Here is a 13,131-nt window from a genome sequence, read left to right as displayed (position 1 = left end):
CTACTGCTTGCTACAAAGGAAGGAAGGAAGGAAGGAGGAAAAATTCATTATGTATGAATCATGCAGTATGTAATAGGTCCAAAATTCCCTTTTATTTCAGTTTTAATCTGTTGGCTAGAGACCGAACTAGCCGTCTCAAAAAAGGAAGCAGAGTTATCTCCGGCACTAAGGAAGTTCAGCAATTTCTTGGTATTACACATCAAAGCACCGCGGCAGTATTTGGGGTGTTAAAGTCCTCTAATTTAGAAACCCTCCATTATTCTTGTGCCATCTTCTCCGTGTTATTACTATAGCCTCAACCTGACAGATGGGAGAGTCAGAAGTCCTGTCAAGTCCATGTTTGCAGAAGGTCCTAAGTGTCAGAGTAAGGGGGAGAGGTCAGGCACTCTGAATCCTAGTCACAGACTCCTCTCACTAGTCTGGTGACACCTCTTGTTCCCGGCCCTGCATGCACACAGAGGGTTGAATGCAGCTAAATTGAACGCCGTGTGCATCCTTCCTGCTCTAGGATGGAGCTGCTCGACTGTGACTTCTCCTCTGTGTGGATCCAGCTGAACATATATCCCCGTGTAACCTAAACTTCTCCCGTAGCTGAGTATCTGTGCGTTTGGACCTTCAGGCTAATGGTCTTAAACGTTTCTCATTTAAGTAAGCCAGAAAATAGTGTGGTATCAGCGAACTCTAAAATGTCTACATTAAGGGGTGCCTGGGTGGCTCAGTGGGTTGAACCTCTGCCTTCAGCTCAGGTCATGATCTCAGGGTCCTGGGATTGAGCCCCGAATCCGGCTCTCTGCTCAGCGGGGAGCCTGCTTCACCCTCTCTCTCTGCCTGCCTCTCTGCCTACTTGTGATCTCTCTCTGTGTGTCAAATAAATAAATAAAATCTTTTTAAAAAAATGTCTACATTAAAAGGATAGGGAGATAGACCCAAGATGGAAGGACCTGGGGAAAATCCACATAATTCGAACTTCACAGTAAACAAAGGACACCTGTTGGAAGGATTGATTTTTACCTATGATCACAGACCTCATTTGTTTTTATTTCTCCAGATTCATAACCAGTTGCCAGGCCCATGCTAGGTGCTCCTAATTATTTGTTTAAACTGATGATATTCCCCAGGTCCCAGCATCAGTGTGGAAAGAACGGTCTACAGAATGCTTACATGCACCCTAGGCTCACCCGCTGAGCCTCCCACCTGCTCCCCATTGGGAGCCAGCCCGCTGGGAGCTTCTGAGTTCACAGGAGTGGTGCTGTGGCGCTCCCTGTGATGCTGGAAACCAGGGTGGGTCATGCCTTGAAGGGGAAAAGCAGCAGCAGTGTCTGCCCTTGTGTTTCCGCACTAGCGAAGGATTTATTCTTTTTAATTATGAGTTAAAAATGAAAATACTTGTCTCCCTCAGTCCCTCAAGAAACAACAGCAAGCGAGTCACCATCCACATCGTGTCACGTTCGTGACCAGCCCTCTGAGTTTTGCACAAAACACTCTCAATTCGGAGAGATTTGGAGGGAGCAACTAACAAAACAAAAACACAAATCAAAAAGCCTCTGATGCACGGAGCTTCCCGTTTCGTATTAGCATCGTTTAGGGAGTGTTTACGAACTGCTGTCCACTGAACTGACTGTGATACTAACACCTGATTTATTCTTCAAACGCTTGGAAATTGACATGCATCCCCTTCGTCGAAGTGACGAAACAGAGCGCAGAGAGACGGAGTAGTTTGCCTTGATCACACAGCTACTAAGCAATGGATACAAAACAGGAATCCAGGTTTGACCCCAAATTCCAGGCGTGCTCTTTCCCACTATGAGCTGTCCCTCCCGCCTGCGGCAAGAGGCAGTAAACATGCTGTATAAATGATGAATGAGTCTACGGAAATGTCCCAACCACTGCTCCCCAGAGAGGCGGGAGGAAAAAGCACTGGCGATGCTCAGATTTTTTTTTTTTTTCAAATTTTTTGAATAGGTAAAACAGTTACAGGTTTCAAAAATCAAACCATCTTCAGAGGTACAGAGTGAAACATCTTCATTCCCACCCCATCCCTGCTCAGGTGACGCTTTATGGTATTCTGAGAATAGCCTTCAGAGTGCATGCAAATACAAGCACATATGAATACACATTTTTTTCCTCCTTGTTTTTCACAAAAGGTAATGCACTCTACGTCTTGTTCTGCACCTTGTTTTATTTTCCATTTAAGCAAGGACTTGTCAGTCCTTCCATACCGGTACCCAGAGTCGTCGTCTTCTTTTATACTGCAGCCTATTACTGCTTAGCATTCTGCTGTACTGACACATCACAGGTGATTTGGCCAGTTCCATAGTAATAGACAATTGAATGGTTTCCGATCTTTTGCCACTAAGAAAAATGCTACAATGAATGATTTTGAACATACGCCATTTCATATGTGTGCCAGTATATCTATATGATAAATTCCCAAAAACGGATTGCCGGATCAAAGGACATATGTGTTTGCAATTTAGACAGGCCCTGGCACTGTGGCCAAAGGAGATACACTGGTGGTGCCGACAAGAGATGAGAGCACCCGTTTTCCTGTTGGCCTTGACAAGAGCGGTATTGTCAAAGCTTTGAGCTCATCCAATCTGGGGGGTTAAAAACATAAATATCTCCATGCAGCCGTAATTTTCTCTTGTAAGGTTTAAGATCTTTTCATACATTTCAGGGACACTTATATTTTCTTTTCATATGCTTTGTCCATTTTTTAAAATTTCTATTGTTTTCTCCATTTTTTAAATAAGATTATTGGGATTTAGAGAAAATAAAACCTTGTTGTAGGAAATAACATCATGAAGTGATAGGCCAGAATTTGAACCTAGGTCTGGCTCCAGAAGCTGAAAGTTTAACTACCAACCATTCTGTCTTATGTTATTTTTCAAAGGAACTATTCATGGAGTTGTTTGTTCAGAAAAAGTGCAAAAATGAGATTTTGGTTGTCTCTCAGTATCTTTTCATAAGTATGACATAAAAAAGCAAAGATGATCTTTGAGTTCCATCAGATCCATTTCCACAATGAAAATTCTTTTTTTTTTTTATAATTTATTTGACACAGAGAGAGAGAGACAGCAAGAGAAGGTACACAAGCAGAGGGAGTGACAGAGGGAGAAGCAGACTCCCCGCCGAGCAGGGAACCACATTCGGGACTCTATCCCAGGACCCTGGGATCATGACACGAGCCAAAGGCAGACACCCAACAACTGAGCCACCAGGAGCCCCCCTACAATGAAAATTTCAAAGTGATAGTGGGAATAACTGATAGAAATGGATGAGGATGGTCTACAATGCATCAATCCAATAACCAGCGTCCAATGGGGCAAGTCTTTGAGGAGTTTGTGTAGTCCTTGTTTTCAACAGGCATATACTCTAATTAGGAAAGGCCTGCATTGCACACATGAAATGTGGAAGAATCAAAATTGGAAACAAACTTTCTAACTTTATTAGGGAATTAGATAAAATAAGTAACAATACTAATCTGCCAAAAACATTAATTATTTGTTTATTCATTTAACATTCTTCTTAAATTTTATTTCCAAGGTTATAAGCAAAGACGGGCTAGAGTTGATAAAGGTTGGGTGGATCCTGGTTTCCTGTTTGGGAATTCATGTGGCTCCAGGGAAGCTGAATCTCTCCCAGGAATAGAACCTCAAGCAGCATCAGTGCCATTCAGCACTCAGCAACCCCGGGTCAAAATGGCGGGCTCTGAGGCAAGGACTGTTGACTAAGCATGTCCATCAGATTGATTATTAGTGCTTCGCTTGGAACTTTAGGATGAAAGTATTTTCTTTCCCTCTGAAAAGTGTGAAATAAAGTCATTTTTTGTTACCAAGAGGAGAGCCAGAAGGAAACAGAACTCTGAAATTTATAAAAACAAGCAAACCCTTAGCTAGTGTGCTGATTTCGTGATGATGATGATACCTTTGGTTAGCCTCACACAAAGCCTCATTTGTGACATGAGCCAATAACATTTCTTTATTACTTAAGAGAATGTGAGGGAGTTTCTGTAGTTTAAAATCAAGAACTTATGTGGAAGATTTCATGAGGGTATTAGTGTTTGACTGGGCCTGAAGGAACTGGGTAGTATAGTACATGGTGAGAACACTACAGAAAACATGAGTGATCTGAGCCAAGGCAGGAATGCCTTTGTGGTACTTGACCCTATTTTGTAGAATTGGCCTCTAAGGTGTGACAGTTAGTTCTCAGAGAGCCTCTGTGCTCCACTCCCAGTGACTAGGATGACACTTAGTCATCTTGTTTTTACATTGTCTCAACTGACTGGAACCACCTACCATTTTTCTTACTCTCCTCTATTGCTATGGATTCCCATCATTGGTATTCTTGCTCCAGCAAATGATGGGCCACTGCAAGTCCCTAGAGCATCAAGACTCTTGACTTTAAAATATGTCTGTCACTTGACATAAAGTAGACTCACAAAAAAGAGCCAAGTGAAGGACGCCTGGATGGCGCAGTCGGCTGAGCATCTGCCTCTTGGTGTCAGCTCAGGTTGTGATCTCAGGGTCGTGATCTCAGAGTCATAAGATCGAGCCTTGCATCAGGCTCCATGCTTAGTGTGGAGTCTGCTTGAGATTCTCTCTCCCTCTCCCTCTGCCCTCCTGCTCATGCTCTCTCTCTCTCTCTCAAATAAATAAATCTTAAAAAAAAAAAGAGCCAAATGCACTCAACCTGCATATTCCCCACTTTTGCCTGCTGTATGGGAACCTCTTGCTTTAACCAAAGTTATATTTACACAATACTGTAGTCTTTGAAGTATATAACAACATTATGTCTAAAAAAATATACACACCCTAATTAAAATATATTTTTTAAATTTTTCATTTATTTATTTATTTATATTAGAGAGAAAGGGAGCACATATGCAAGTGGGGGGAGGGGAAAGTAGAGGGAAAGACAAACAGACTCTGTGCTGAGTGCAGAGCCCAACACCAGGCTTGATCCCACAACCCTGAGATCAGGACCTGAGCTGACATCAAGAGTCGGATGCTTAACTGACTGAGCTACCCAGGATCTCCTAATTAAAAATATTTTATTGCTAAAAAATGCTAACCATCATCTGGACTTACCATGAATCATAATCACTGATCACAGATCACTGTAACAGACACAACAGTAATGAAAAAGCTTAAAATATTGCAAGAACTACCAACTGTGACACAGAAACATGAAATGAGCAAATGCTGTTGCAAAAATAGCTCCAACAGACATGCTTGACACAGGGTTGCCACAAATCTTCAATTTGTAAAAATAAAAAAACTCAATACCTGCAAAGTGCAACAAAGCAAAGTACAATAAAACAAGGTATGCCTATATTGATTAAACAAGAAAATTCATTCAGCTCACTTTAGAAGTGGCTCAGTTTTTGACGGGTTGATGGGACAGTGATGGGGTAAAAAGGGGCTACAGTTTTGAGTGTCATCTATTATTGTGTAACAACATTACCATCAATGTTACGCAAAGTTAGTAGATTTAAAAACACATATAGTTGTTATCTATATGATAACAACGGAGTCTGAGCACGGCTCTGCTGGGTCTTCTGCTTAGATCCTAGAAGGCCACAGTCAAGGTGCTGACTGGGCTGCAATCTCATCTGAGACTCAGCTGGGGACGGATCAGCTTTCAGTCTTACTCAGGTTGTTGACAAAATGTAGCTCCTGGTGATTGTAGGACTGTGGGTTTCAGTTTTTTGCTGAATATCAGCCAGAGGCAGCCCTCTGTCTCTATGGGCCAACTGCATTTCCCTGCCACATGGGGCTCCCCTACATGGCTTCTTGCTTCTTTAAAGGGAGAGAGGGGCGCCGGGGTGGTACCATCCCTTAAGCAGCAAGGCCACTTTAGCTCAGGCCATGATATCAAGGTTGTGAGAGCCCATGAAGGGCTCTATGCTCAGCACAGTCTACTTGAGATCCTCTATCTCTCTCCCTCTGCCCCTCCTGCTCACGAGAGAGATTCCAGCAAGGTGGGAGCTATAATCCTATGTAACAGGATCCTATAATCATGTACACATAATCTCAAACATCCCATCACTTTTGCCATATTCTGTTGGTCAGAAGCAAGTCACAGCTCCTTCTCTCACTCAAGGGAAGAGAGTCATAAGAGTGCGAACACCAGGAGGTGGGGAGGGGGGACAGGGACCTCCTTAAGAGTCAGTGTGCCACAAGGCGAGAGAAGATTTCATCTAAAATTGAAACAAAAAAGTCTCCTTTTAAATATCTTCATTTCCTTGGTCGTGTGGATTGAGACCTGCACTCTCTCACCAAGCTCCAGGCCGAAATCAAAGAAAACCAATGTTAGTTCAGTGATGACCCACCTTCAGCAGATGCATCAATGTCTACCTCACGTTGAGCCCAGCAACACTCTTTCACTTTGCCCGCCCTTTCTACATGCTAGCGCTCGCCCAGGGCAGCGGGAGAATAGGGGGTTTGTTCGTGGGCACATGGGAGATAATAGGGTTCTTCCTGAGCGCCTACAGGGGTGTACATTTGTGTGTGTGTGTGGTACTAAGCTCCAAGGCCTTGTAGCAGAGATGATGGATCGCCACTGAAGAAAAATGACAGTCAGAATAAGAAGACGAAGCCAATTTGTCACTTAATGCAGAGCCTGATGGCGCTGTAACAGCAGCCAGGCACTGGGATTGATTACAAACAAGATGACACTTCCCCGTGGGCTGCCTCATGCGTTATTATAAATAAATACCATTCGTTTTAGCATCTGCATTACTGCAGAGGACAGATTATATGTCAGCGCCTTGGGTATACAGTAAACATCCTGAGAAGTACAGTGGCCCTCCTCAACCTACAAGAGTCTTGCCCCATGTGACACCGTTTCATAAATAACATAGGGCTACAGCACAGCCCCATGAGCACGGAGTTTCACTCATAGTAGGGATTCATTTCCATGCAGGTCACACTTTAAAGCGTGGTAGGTTTTCGTTGCAAATGGCCTAGGGCCCCTTGCCAGCTGCGTTTGACTGTTCACTAGCGGTGAAGCCCGTGTGAACCACCTGATTCCTGAGAGTATTTGCCGAAAATCAGAGTTCGGCTTTCAAGATGGAAATAAATCTGTTGGATTTCTCAAATATCCCCCTGCCCTTGCCCTGACTGTTCCAAATCCGTCATTCTATAGTTTCCAAATAAGTCATTTTAACCACGGAATAAAGAACAACTCTTTCCGATTTATTTGCTTATGCCTTGCTCCAGGACAGGGCTGGATTTGATCTACCTATGGAAAATATCTTTTTTTCATTTCCATGCCCATCCACTCGTTTTCTATCTTCCTCTGTACCTCTTCTCGACATTTCCCTATCTCTTCCGTTCTCTTCTTCCTGAGTGCAGACAGGCGTGGGGAGGGGGCGGCCTCGCCTTTTCCTAGGTGTGACACGAGTGCCCTCTGCTGTCCAAAATGTGAACAGCTCTGCATCCCCGCGGGTTCCGAGCAGCCGAGCCGCTTGGAGGGAAGCGTACACACGTTCTCCCTTCTTTGGGCAAACGCTGGAAGTATTGTTAAAATGAATAATTTATTAAACCACAATTGTTTATTGACTGCCCTTTCATTATTTACTTTTCAGTTATTAAACACACGGCGGAGTGCCTGGGTGTCAGCCCGTAACCGACTTGCAGCTTTCTGAGCCGATGATGCTCCCAGCCCCCCCCTCCCCCGCTCCACTCCTCAGGAGACATTTTCGATCTCTTTTGTCAGGTCAGGGTCAAACTACAGTTGTTCTGTGATGACTTTATCAATTCTCAGTTGATAGACTCTAAATGAAAAAAATGCCTACTGCTACCTCGTCACTGCTTAAGAAGAAGAGTTATTTGTGTAATGTTTTGTCAGTCCAGCAGGGTCTGTGACAGACGCAAGGAGCCAAGTGATATAAGGGAAAAGATGTTTTTAATGCCTTTTTTTAGTCTCCCTTCCTTACATCAAGGAGCAAATGATATCCATTCTAGGCTGTCCTTCCAAAACCAAACAGGCATGGGAGGAAATGTCCGCCACCCCTCTCAGAAAGTAATAGCCAGATCTGTTTTAAGTAAGAATGCTAATTACTGCCCCTCCGCTTGAGGTGATTCAAAGTCAAGAACACTGGATAAATGTGGGAGGGGCCCCTTTCCTCAAGAAAATTCTCTGGACCCAGATTTGAAGGGAAGCATCAGTCCACACCCAGAATGGGTCCGGTTTTTAAAGAGCAAACATTTCTGTCACTCAGAATTACAGAAATATATGCTGTTACCCTTAAACAAATGAGTGAATGAATAAATAGGCTCAAAGCAAAGAAGAAACAGAGACTTAGATTTTATTCTAAAGTTCAATTTTTAAAAACTTGGTTGATACTATACTTAATCTGCTCAATACTATACTCAAGAACAAGAAAGCTCTCATACCTCTCTCGGGCTTTCTCTATCTCTATCCCCGAACACACCCTCTGTCCTCTAGAAATAAGTCAATTGTTTCATCTTCAAATAACTCATTAGGAATTTATGTTTTATGACTTTCCAGGAAGACCCATACCTTGATATTTTCTTTCCCAACACTAATATTTGTAGGCTAAGCATCCTGGGGGCTGGGGGCTGGGGGCTGGGGGAGAGGTGGGGAACACAAAAAGATATGCCAGAGGGTAGTAGGGGTCAGATCGGGGAGGGACCCTACCAGCAGGTTTGCATAAACCAAAGTGTTGACACATGTAATAGTATCTGTAAGATACAGTCATTTTAATCTGACCTTCTGACCTGGGTTCCAGTGATGGTTTTGCAGGTAATCAGCTGTGTGACTTGAACATGTCTCATTAACTCACTAAGCTTCAATTTCCTTGTTTGCACAATGAAACTGATGCCTCTTCCCTTGTGAAATTAAATATGAGCGTTCATACATGTCATGTATGCAAAGTACTTAGCACAACCGGGAGTTCAATAAACATGCAATATGTGTATGGGACCCTTTCTATTGTCATTCCCTTCTTTCCATCCCATACACCATAGTCAAGAAAAAGATTATCCTGGGGCTCCTGGGTGGCTCAGTCGTTAAGCGTCTGCCTTTAGCTCTGGTCATGATCCCAGGGTCTTTGGATCCAGGCCCACATTGGACTCCCTACTCAAAGGGGAGCCTGCTTCTCTCTCCCTCTTCCACTCGCCCCTGCTTGTGTTTCCTCTCTAGCTCGCTCTCTGTCAAATAAATAAATAAAATCTTAAAAAAAAAAAAAGGACAAGAAAAGGATGATCCTCTTTTAAGCGTCCTAGATAACCCTGCTTGCCTTCATCTATTTAGACCAGCAAACGTTCTTCAAATCCCTACTGCGTTCTAGGTATTATCCTAGGCTCTAGCTACTCAAATGTGAAAAACAGAATCCTCACCCTCTAGGAAGAGAACACATAAATGAATAATCTATGTAATAAAATTAAACCTCTATTTGTCTCTTTGTTATTAGCACCAAAATAATTGGGGTCATACGTGGCTATGTGGCATTGATGAAATCCACTTTGGGGAAGGGTGTTTAGGAGTAGGAAGAAATAACAATTATTTCTCTGCATACAAAGTAATAACACACCATTTCATCCAGAGTAACACAGTACTCTAAAAGTTTACATTTATAAATCTGCATATTTTGAATGTTACTGTAATTTTATGGATGATAAAGAAGACTCAAAATATTCATGATTTTTTTTTTTGCAGTTGTCCATTCTAATATTTCTATTTTTTTCCCTGTGCATTTACATAAGAAATCATGCTAGGGAAAAACTGTCATCTTGAAGATAAATCTTAGCTCGCAAGGCCTATGAAAATACGAGAATTTTAAGAGTCCAAAACTCTAAATCTTTTTCTCTATTGTATCCTCGATTTCTAGTTCAAAATATGGCATTAGGTAGGTGTTTAATGGATCTTTTATGACAGAAAGAGGTAACAACAGGAGGGCTGGTCAAGAGAGACAGGTTCTTCCAAGCAGTATCCCCTCGGGGCTACACAGGGGCCCCCAGGGACAAGAGGCAAGAACCAGGTGCTCTCCTGAGCACCTGGAGATGGGCAGCATCCTCCCAGATGCTGAAACCCTGAGCAAGGAAGATATCCAAGGGAGGAACCCAAGGGACACATCGAGAGACCACCTGAAGAGACATGCCACCCAGGCCACAGGGAGAAAATAAAAATAGAATTTCAAACGAAGGAGCCCAAAATTGATTGTTCTGAATTTAATATTTGTTCAAGGTCTGAAATTCATCTCGATTGCCAAGCCCTAAAATAGAAAGTCTAAAGGATTGGTTATTTCAATGATAAAGGCAGGACCTTATCATCTAGAATCCGGAACATTTAAAAAATAGCAAAAGAGCCACCACAGTACATTTTTGAAGGATGCAGACAAGAGAAATCAATAATTAGTCCCTGGACCCAGTAATTCCCTCAGATCAGCCCCATTTGCCTCTCAGTGTCTGCAGTGAACAAGTGCATTCTCTCTCCAAACCACCAAGGCAGGCATTCAGACGTGCACTCGCTGATTTTTTACCAAACTGCATCCCACAAGCAGATCCCCCACCAATATTGATTTCTATGAGTTCCAACTAATAGAATTAAAAAAAAAAGTGTAGTATTAAAAAGCAGCTTTATTGCTAAGCTGGAAATTATTATAACTCTGAATTGTTATAATTTTTAAAAGTCGTTACAATTGAAATATTTATTTTTAGACTTCCCATTAAACTTTGTTTAACAATAATTAAACATTGTCCTGACAATGCTAGGTAATACAGCCAGTTCAAAAAAGAAAAAAAGAAGTGGGGGTGCCTGGGTGGCTCGGTCAGTTAAGTGTCTGTCTCTTGATTTCTGCTCTGGTCGTGATCTCAGGGTCCTGAGACTGGAGCCCTGAGGAACGCAGCAGGGAGTCTGCCTGGGATTCTCTGTCTCCCTCTCCCTCGGGCCCTCCCCCTACTTTAAAAAAAAGAAAAGGAACGAGTGCAATGACCAAGCTATGTGCAGAGTTTCGTGCAAGCAGCAAAGAGCGTTCCTAACACAGTTGGAGGGGTGGAAGAGAAGGAGGGAAGAGAGGCAGGCTTCCCGGGAGACTCAGTTGAGCCTTCAAACTTCCCCTCACCCCACTACAGCTCCGCCTGTCTTTCCATTTGTATCTCACTACAAATACAAATCATCCTCAACTTAGGACCAACCCAATAAACCCATCACCAAGCTGAAAATGCATTCACTACGCCTAACCTACCAACCACCACAGCTTAGCCTTGCCTACCTTCAGTGTGCTCTGAACGCTTCCATTACCCTACAGCTGGCGAAATCCTCTAACACCAAGCCTATCTGATGATAAAGTGTGGAATACCTGATATAACTGACTGAATACGGGGCTGAAAGTGAACACAGAACAGCCATGTGGGCGCACAGTCATTGTAAGTGTACTGGTAATTCACCCTCGTGGGTAGATAACCCCACAGCTGCCACTGCCCGGCATCATGAGAGTATCGTAGGGAGTATCACCAGCCCCGAAGAGCATCAAAATTCGAAGTACGGTTTCCAACCAAATGCATATCACTTCCACACCATCATATAGTTGAAAGATCATCAGTCAATCCGTCAGAAGTCGGGGACCATCTGCATGCATGGCCATATTTGAAATGAACGACTAAACCTGAATACCAAGTATATCCAAACCCCAGAAAGGGAGTTCGTAATTGAAAATGTCCAAGCACTCTATAGGCTACTCTGTTGTCACATGGAAGCCAAGTGACTGACCTAATCATCCATTTTCAAAATATCTTTATATTTTGAAATATCTCAAGATAGTTTCAAAGCAAAACCAGAAAAGAAGAGGAAGAGAGGGAGAGGAAGGAGGAGGCTGAATAAGTCCCCCATTAGAAAAGAACTGGGAATGTTCCTTTTTATGGAGAAACTTTCTTCCATAAATGTTATCTGTCTACCCAGATCAGAATTTACAGAGAGCCTATCATCATAAACCCAAGCACTTTTCATTATATTTATTGGAGAAAGGGAGGACTCTTACTCTGCGAAGTGCTTGGACATTTCCTGAGCAGTGACGCTAAGTGCAAGAAGGGGTTATATGTCCCCCCACCCTTCTTCCCCGATCCATAAGACCCTCTCTTGGGAGTATCGTGCATGTTGGGATGGATTGGCATGATGTGAGGTCAAGGAAAATGGTGATCGAATGTTGGCAAAGATATCTACAAATGACACCCATGTCATCTCTTCGAAAATACATTTCGCTCAAATGGCAGCAAAAGAATTTTTGATGAGCTTGGAGAGGGTGAAGTAATACCATTGTCTGACAATAGCCTGAGCTTTCCTGCACAGCCTCTACAGGGATCTATTAAAGACACAGGATATGGAAAGAGAAGCTCAGTGTGTGATGAATGTCAGTTACTATTACTTTTTATGAAGCTCTTCTGGAAAGGCCCTGGGTATAAACTGGTAGGTAACAAGGTAAATACATAAATAAACAATCACCTGCCTTCTAGGGTTATTTGCCTCAGCCCTTTCTGTGAACTTGTTGAGACTTGGGGAGGCTACCAGAGAGATTTGAGACAGAGTGTAATTTGAACTTGTCACGGCAGCCATATGCTGAACAAAACAAAAAAGATTTGTGGCTTCCGTCTGGGACATCTGATGGATTAGGGCATTAGATCCTTCGCTTGTTGGTAGGGGGAAATAAAGAATACTCAAATCCCCCTCACCTCAGTGTGTGCCTCTTAGCGCTTTATGGATGGTTTTGTTCTGATTCAGAAAGTCAGTGAGACTGAGACCCTCTACAGGCAAGTGATGGGAACATGAGAAGCCACACATGGCCTTGCTTGTAATAAGCCATGCTGACCTATATGTCACCGGGGGAGAATGTTCAGTAACAAAACAGACTTTCAAACAAGTGATAATAGTGCCTTATGCTTGCATGGTGTCTTTTTTTTCTGAACGCTTTTTCCGGCGTTTTACAAACTTTTATAAAGCGTCCCTTGCCAGTCATCTGAATGCAGTCGTATCTAGGGTAAAATAAAGACAGCTGCTCTGCCAGAAGCGAATATGGTCTCGGGAAGAAAGGTTATTTTATAAGTGCACTTACGAAATTCTCTAATTCTTCTTTATGTCAGGGCATTTCTGTATGAGAGTGGAGATGCT

Source organism: Lontra canadensis, unplaced genomic scaffold (assembly GCF_010015895.1).
Source record: "Lontra canadensis isolate GAN:19392208 unplaced genomic scaffold, GSC_riverotter_1.0 scaffold1, whole genome shotgun sequence".
Classification (NCBI taxonomy): domain Eukaryota; kingdom Metazoa; phylum Chordata; class Mammalia; order Carnivora; family Mustelidae; genus Lontra; species Lontra canadensis.
The sequence above is the reverse complement of the archived record's forward strand: the minus strand, read 5'-3'. Positions refer to the sequence as shown.